Source organism: Mus caroli, unplaced genomic scaffold, assembly GCF_978045245.1.
Source record: "Mus caroli unplaced genomic scaffold, Mus_caroli_1 scaffold_13, whole genome shotgun sequence".
Classification (NCBI taxonomy): domain Eukaryota; kingdom Metazoa; phylum Chordata; class Mammalia; order Rodentia; family Muridae; genus Mus; species Mus caroli.
This window is the reverse complement of record NW_028227268.1, coordinates 87,624,068-87,632,519: the sequence shown is the minus strand read 5'-3', so window position 1 is coordinate 87,632,519 and position 8,452 is coordinate 87,624,068.

Here is an 8,452-nt window from a genome sequence, read left to right as displayed (position 1 = left end):
ACAGACACTTAGAGACTGCTTTTGCTAGACCTCATTGAGGGCTTGTGAGATTCTTTTTAGCAGGTAAACACGCTTGCCTAACCACCTGAGTTAAGTGACTCTCCAGAACCCAGAAGAAGAAGAGAACTTATTCCCACAAGTTGTCCTCTGTCTCCTCTGACCTCCATATGTGCACTCTGGCATGCACCCATGCACATAAATAAATGTTTTAAAAAATTAAGCCACTGACTTATCACTTAGGTCTGCAAGTATGTATGTATGTATGTATGTATGTATGTATGTATGCAAGAGTGCAAAGCAGTTTGAAAGCCTGGTATCCCTGTGTTTGTTTGTTTGTTTGTTTGTTTGTTTGTTTGTTTGTTTGTTTGAGATAAGGTCTCACTACATAGTCTTGGCCTATAGCTTGGTAGGTAGGCTAGGCTGGCCTCAAGGTCAGAGATGCACCTGACCTCAGCGCACCTGGCCATACCACACCTGGCCTCCTCACTTGGCTTTAGCCCTGGCTTTGGCCTTTTAAGCCAATCTCCTTTACTATGGGTCACCTTTTTACTACTTCTGCCTATAGGCATACAAATTATTCAAAGAGCCAGGCATAGTTGTTCATGCCTTTAATCTCAGCACTTGGAAGGCAGAAACAGGTGGATTTCTGTGAGTTCAAGGCTGACCTGGTGTGTGTGTGTGTAAAACATATGTGTGTGTCTGTGTGTGTATTATGTATAGAGACCCTGTCTCAAAAAAAAAAAAAAAAAAAAACACTAAGTCAATCATTCAAAGATTGTCTTTCTAGACTTCTTTGTCCAGATAATATCTAACCTAGCCAATCCCCTCTTAAGGCTAAAGGCACAAAGAAAAGAGAAACTGAGGCATCTTGCTATCCAATTTACAATGTCCTAGCCCAGATCCTTCAAAGTCACCTGATAGACTTAAGTCATTGCCCTAAACCTGCAGTCACCTTGGGTTTGAGGAACAGCAGAGCCTGTCAGGACAAACCACCCCTGGGATGAGGGCAACTGTCTATGTCTGGAAGAGGGCTGATCATTTTATAGGAATCAGATTGCTTCCCTCAAGCAAGAAGAACTTCAAACCACCTGGTGGAGCCAGATCTGAGGCGATGACCAACACCTTGACCAGAGTTGGTTGATTTGCTCTGCCCCTGCCCCAATTCTTCACAATTGTTCATCTCTTTTTTTTTTTTCTCTGTGTGTATGTGTGTGTTTCCAGACAGGGTTTCTCTGTGTAGCCCTGGCTGTCCTGGAATTCACTTTGTAGACCAGGCTGGCCTCGAACTCAGAAATCCCTCTGCCTCCCAAGTGTTGGGATTAAAGGCGTGTGCCACCACGCCCGGCTTGCTCATCTCTAATTGGCACCTCGTGGTGACTGGCCAAGCCTAGTGGCCAAACTTTGTGACTCCCAGAGCCAGAGTTTTTGCTCTAAAACTGGTTTATAGCAACAGCAGCATTCTTAGGAAGCACTGTCTGTGGTTAGGCTGCTCTCCAAGAGAACAGTGTCCCGATGGGTGGTGGGCATTGACAGTCCGCTAGGACTGAATGCTGGCTAGGACCTGCAGCTGTGCTGACCAGGATGGGAAAGATAGGAACAGAGTATTTGCAGCTTTGAAAAGCCAGAAAGAAAAAAACATGACCCCACCAAGCTGTGGAACTGGGTGGCTTCTGCTACGGATCACAGACTGGCTGAAGACCCCAAAAGACTCACTAGACAATTAATTGGAAAACAAAGTGGAAAAGTCAGTTGGGTTGCTTGGCAGAACTTAGAGACAGTCTTCTGCAGATTGGGGGACAGCAGGGCTGGAGAATGGACAAGAGCTGAATTGCAACAGTCTAGCATTTCACTGAACACCAAATGTCCTCTAGGGATCCAGCTCTACACCAAACACAAGGCCTTGACTTCCTAGACATTCCTGGAAACTCTCGGGCTGCAGAAGTGTCCCTTCCAGATGTTAGAAGGTAGAGTCCACACCTCAGCCCCTGCTGGGATACCATGCAGATACTTCAAACAGGATAAAGCAACTCTTGCTCCACTAGGGAGTCTCCCCCACCTCTTCTCCTGGACACCCCACCAATAACCAAGGAGGGAGAAATTCTCAATGTGGACCAGCTAAGGAAATCTCAGAAATGTTAAGGGAAAAAAGAGAACACTTACTAGACTTGGCCAACAGCACAAGGCTGGTGGAAGGTTGGTGGGGCGGGGAGAGGCTGTGGAGGATTCTAGGGGACTGGATCACAAGCAGTGAAACCTGAATAGAAAATGTAGACTTGCTGGAGTAGAGGAAGTCTCTGCAGGAATACAGGATTCAACCGGTTATCAGGAGTCCCAAGGGACAGCTCTCACTGCTGGTAGGATGACTCTTAAGAGAGTGGAAAATAGAGGGCCTAAATTAAGCAACATAGAAATGCCAAGACTGCTATTGGAGGCTGGGGGTGCAGAGCATATACTCTAAAACAATGGCAATATGTGGTATGAAACCCCTAATAGGTAGTGAGTTAGCTCTCCATTACAAAATACAAAGGCACCGGGTGTGGTGGTGCACGCCTTTAATCCCAGCACTTGGGAGGCGGAGGCAGGCGGATTTCTGAGTTCGAGGTCAGCCTGGTCTACAGAGTGAGTTCCAGGACAGCCAGGGCTACATAGAGAAACCCTTTCTCAAAAAACAAAAACAAACAAAAACAGAAGAGGGCATTGGGGTGAAGACCCCATGGCTGAAGCCTGGTAGTTTAATAAGTCAAGGGAGGGAGCCACATACACTTGGGTATATACATGTATGCTCTCTGTCTTACCATGCAATTTTTTGTACACCCTGGATTCTCCTAATAACAATGCCATCACCAAATGAGGCCTTGAGACTTATACCTTCAAAGTCCATGGACAAAAATTATTTTCATTTTTTCCTCTCCCCCTGTAATGGCTATTCCTGGTTGTCAACTTGACTATATCTGGAATTAACTACAATCCAGAATTGGAGGGCTCACCTGTGATCCAGATCTTGAGCCTGGAAGACACAGAGGCATAGAGGTCATGAAAAACTTAGATCCAGGCATGGTGGTACATAATCCCAGGATATAATGCCAAGTAGATCTCTGAGTTCAAGGCCAGACTGGGACAGAACAATTTCTAGGTGAAGAAAAGCTTAAATCCAGGCATGGTGGTGCACACCTTTAATCCAAGGAGACTAGCATGCAAATCTCTGAGTTCAAAATTAATCTGCAGAGCAAGATCCAAAACAGCCAAGCTTAGGCACTGAAGGAATTGGAGAACAGAAAGCTGGTGATAATGTAATAAGAACAAGGGGGCCATGTTCCAGCTCCTGCAAGCAGCAGAACTCTGTAGTTCCAGCTCTGGCTTTAGAGTGAATAATAGAAGGGATTACTCAAACAATCGATGCTAATTAGCTGGAGCTAAGAAATTAGCGGTGATTAAGAAGAGGCTAGCATCACTGAGGTGAAATCTGAGAAGTGTTTTCTGCAAGCACATAGAGCATAGCCAAGGTTGTACCTCGTACTGCAGCAGTACTTGGTAATGGGAAAGAGTCACCAAGGTGGTACTGGTTTTGAAGGCATGAAGGGGTTATGAAGAGCAGCTAAGGCTTGGTACTGTGAGAGGCCATGGAAGGCCATTGGTGAAGGTGCAGCCTCAGCTGCAGTTGATAGCCCAGGACTGAAGGGATCATGCAAAGGCGTTGAGGCTTGGCACCATGAAGAGAGCCTATTGGTGAAGCCTAGTTACAGTGTAAGACCCCAGCGTAATGGAGATGCCAGTATCATGGAATGATCACCAAGAACAGCAGTGGCATTGGAGTGGATCATCCTGAGCTTAGAGTGCTACAGAGGGCAGAGCTGGGAAGTGACGCCAACCCTTTGGAGGAGCCCAGAAGATCATACGAGACATTGAAACAAAAAGCTGTAACAGGGGCTGGTGAGATGGCTCAGCAGGTAAGAGCACCCGACTGCTCTTCCAAAGGTCCTTAGTTCAAATCCCAGCAACCACATGGTGGCTCACAACCATCCTGAACAAGATCTGACTCCCTCTTCTGGTGTGTCTGAAGACAGCTACAGTGTACTTACATGTAATAAATAAATAAATCTTTAAAAAAAAAAAAAAAAAAAAAAGCTGTAACATTGAAGTTGCTTTGGAGACCCCAAGATGTTCGAGATGCCAGAGCCGTGGTCTACCTGCTGAGGAACACACCTAATGGAGTGGAACCAGCCCAGGAGAAAGAAGGATGTTACAGCCAGTGTTCTGCTAGCAGCCTTCAGATGGGGATGTAGAACTCGCAGCTCCTCCTGCACCATGCCTGTCTAGATCTTGTCATCCTCCCACTTTGATGATAATAGACTGAACCTCTGAACCTGTAAGCCAGCCCCAATTAAATGTTATCCTTATAAGACTTGCCTTGGTCATGGTATCTGTTCACAGCAGCAAAACCCTAACTTAGACACCAACCTTTCCCCAGCACTCCACATTCTGCCTAATCTCTCTCTCTCTCCCTGTCCTGTCCAGTAACAGCTGCTGCCCTCCTTCCTTGGCATCCGGCTGTGGGGGAGCACAAACCAAGTCAAAGGAATCAAGGGTGGGCATGGGCATTCCTCAGGACAGGGCAGTTGGTGAGCTGGTGGCTGCCCTTGCAAGCAGGACCAGGACACATTGACAGGCTTTATGATGGAAACAGACCTTTCCCCAACCAATTCTTGTCTCCAGACAACCTGTAGCAGAGGCTGTCAACCACCCCCAAGGTTACCTTTTTCTGTGGGTTGGAGCAGCTGGCTCAGGAAAGGCATCTTCAGCCAGGCTCCTCAGCATCGCGCAGCTCAGCATATCCTCATGGCCAGGGGACCGTCTTTTCCAACCTTCCAATGTCTGGCTCATGTTCATCTCTTTTGGCAAGCTTCAGGCACCTTCTGGGGATGAGGCCCAGAGATTCCAACTGTATAATTTTTGACTCGGCATCCCAGTTAAACACTTTGATATTTGCGTTTCCCACTGGCATGGCAGGGGATAAAGATGAACAGAGAAATTCATGCTGATTTGAAATTTTAATTTTTCCCTTATTTAGAATGACATTAAATAGCAAATAAATACCATGGTGCGCTGAAAGACTGTGTGTGGGAGAAAGGGAGAGGTTTCAGAACCTTGTGTGTTTAAGAGAACCTCTCCCCTCTTTATATTTTCTCTGAGTTCAGCTTTTTTTTTTTCAATAAGAGGTTGAGTTAAAAAGCCAAACCCCATGTCAGCATTGTTCCTTGTTTCTTCCTTTCATCTTTCCTTCTACTTTCTCCTCAGCTGGGCAGTACTGGGAACAAGGCAGGACCTCCAGATCAGGTGTCACCAGTTGCTAAAACAGGTCCACCAGCCCTGCTCTGCATAGGAGCCTCCTGTGTCCACCTTAGCCAGGGCCTTTGCAAATGAGTCAGGCCACAAAGATTCAGGACGTATGCAGGCTCCGTTCCTGAGGGGAGTGCTTCTCTGCTCCACGGTCAGCTCACTGCCTTGCCTCTATATGCACATGTGTGTGGGCATATGTATGCCAGGGCACATGTGCCAGGGGACAACTTGCAGGAATCAGATCTCTCTCTTATATGGGTCCTGGGGACTCAAACTTAGGTGGCCGGCTTGACTTGATCTGTTGAGTGACTTGACCTGCTGGGCCATCAATTATATTTGCATGTAATTGCTCCTCAATTCTACTCTCTAACATTTAACTTGGAGCCAGAAGCTCCCCAAATGGAAAATGAACAAAAAGTGGGTGTGGTGATCTAAATGAGAAATGTCTCCCACGGGCTCAGACGTTTATCCGAACACTTGGCTCCCGGCTGTCTCCCTGTGTCAAGCTTGCAGCAAAAGATGTAATCCTCCAGCTCCCTGAACCCTCCTGCCAGCTGCTACTGCGCTTCCCCATCTTGATAGACTTAACTCTCCGGAGCTGCGAGTCAAAAGATGCTCTTCTATAAGTTGCTTTGGGCAACAGAAAAGGAACGGACACAGAATGGCACTATGGTTTGCCTAGGATGCTCCCGCACCCCTGCTCTCACCGTGTTGGAAGCTTAGTCCCCAACTGGTAACATGTTAGAAGGTTCTGAGAACATTAAAAGCTAGGTCCCAACTGGGAGAAAGACTACTGGGGTTGGGTCCTCGAGCTTGCCCCTGCACTTCCTGTGTGCCCTGAAGTGAGGAAACACTTCTACTGCCACACACTCCTACCACCATGATCTGCCAACCACAGTCCCAGAACCAAAGGAGCCAATGGCTGTGAACTATAATTAATTAACTAATTTCAGAAACTATGAGTGTCTTAGTCAGGGTTTCTATTCCTACAAAAAACATCATGACCAAGAAGCAAGTTAGGGAGGAAAGGGGTTATTCAGCTTACACTTCCATACTGCTGTTTATCACCAAAGGAAGTCAGGACTGGAACTCAAGCAGGTCAGAAAGCAGGACTGATGCCGAGGTCATGGAGGGATGTTCTTTACTGGATTGTTTCCCCTGGCTTGCTCAGCTTGCTTTCTTATAGAACCCAAGACTACCAGCCCTGAGATGGCACCACCCACAAGGGGCCCTCCCACCCTCAATCACTAATCAAGAAAATGCCTTACAGCTGGATCTCATGGAAGCATTTCCTCAAGGGAGTCTCCTTTCGCTGTAATAATTCCAGGTAGTGTCAAGTTGACACACAAAACCAGCCAGTACAATGAGCCAAATAATTAATCCTTCACTTTGAGTTGACGTTGTTGGATTTATTGTCTCATAGACAAGAAACATGGTCAGTTCATCTGCCTCCTTCCCCAGTGATACAGTTAAGTCTAGCTGAGCAAGTCCAACTTCCCCCAACAGCTCAGTGATAAGGCTGTCTGGACCAGGCTAGGAGTTCCCACCTCTTTTCCCTCTTATTGAAAATAACCTCCTTCGAATGTTTCTCTGGGACCTCATCTCCTTGACCTATCTCTGCCTCCTGAGAGCAACCTGAGAAGGACAGATCAGCGGCCTGATGACAGCCTGTCCAGACAGGAAATCTCTTTAAACTTTACACTGAAGAGTGAAGGACCTACCAGGCCATGGTTAGAGACCCCTGACCCCCTGACATCCATGATCCACACATCCTAGCTGCCCCTCCTTTTCTCTAGTCTCAGAAAGTCAGATCTGTGACTCGCGATTCTCTTAGTTCCGTGTGTGTGTGTGTGTGTGTGTGTGTGTCCCTAAGGTGGAAGCTAGAGGATCGGAAGTTCATGGTCATCCTTGAGTATGAATTTGAGGGTAGTAGCCTGAGCTGCATAAACCCTGTCTCAAGAGGAAGGAAGGAAGAAAGGAAGGAAGGAAGGAAGGAAGGATGGATGGAAGGGAGGAAGGAAGGGTTAGAAAAATGGTTCAGGTGTTTCTGAGCACTGGTTGCTCTTCCAGGGACCCAGCTTTGATTCCCAGTACCTATACAGTGGCTCTCAACCTTCATAACTCCAATTCCAGTGGGCCCTGTGTCCTCTTCTGACTTGTATAGGTACATGGTACACATACATACATACATACATACATACATACGTACATGCATACATACATGCATACATACATACATACATACATACATACATACGTACATGCAGGCACACACACATAACATAAAAATGATAAACCATTTTAAAGGTTGAATGAAAGGCCTTGAATATTTAGAATGTGAGGCTACTTTTTAAATTATTATTAGTCTCTGTGTATGTGTGTGTGTGTGTGTGTATGTGTGTGTGTCCCCACCCACACAGATCTCCATGTCCCATGTTTGATGGATGGAGATTAGAAGAAAGCTTTAGTAGTCAGTTCTCTCTTTCCACCCTACGTGCTAGGGATCAACTCAGGTTATGAGAGCCTTTACCTACTAAGCCACCTTGCCAGCTCAAAAATGAGGGTCTCTTGACACGCTTTTGTCTTGCTTTTGCCTGTGTAAAAGGTGAGCTCAGGTAGTGTGGTATGACACTGGAGAGTTGTGCAATTGAGTTACAAGAAAAAAAAATCACACACCAAAAATATCTTATTATTTTAAGTAGGGTCTGTGGTTTTATACTGGGCCACACTTGTAGCGATCCTCAGCTGTAGGTTGGCCATGCCTGGAGCAATAAAGCAAAAGAAGACAGCAGTGTGGTTTGAGTGAGAACCAAACCACAGCCTCATGGATTTGAACACTTGGTCCCCAGTGAGTAGCACTCTTTGGGAAGGTTAGGGAACATAGGAGGTAGAGCCTCCATGGAGGACATACATCACTGAGCACGGGCTTTGAGGGCTTACATCCTTACTCCTCTCCTCTCTCTGCTTCACATGCGGGTGTAGCTGTGAAAGTGTCATCAGCCAGCTTCCTGCTCCTGCCATGCCTGCCCGCTGTGATGGAGTCTACCTCTCTGGAACTGTGAGATGAAAGAAACCCTTTTCTTTCCTAAGTTGTTCTTGGTCTTGGTGTTAATCA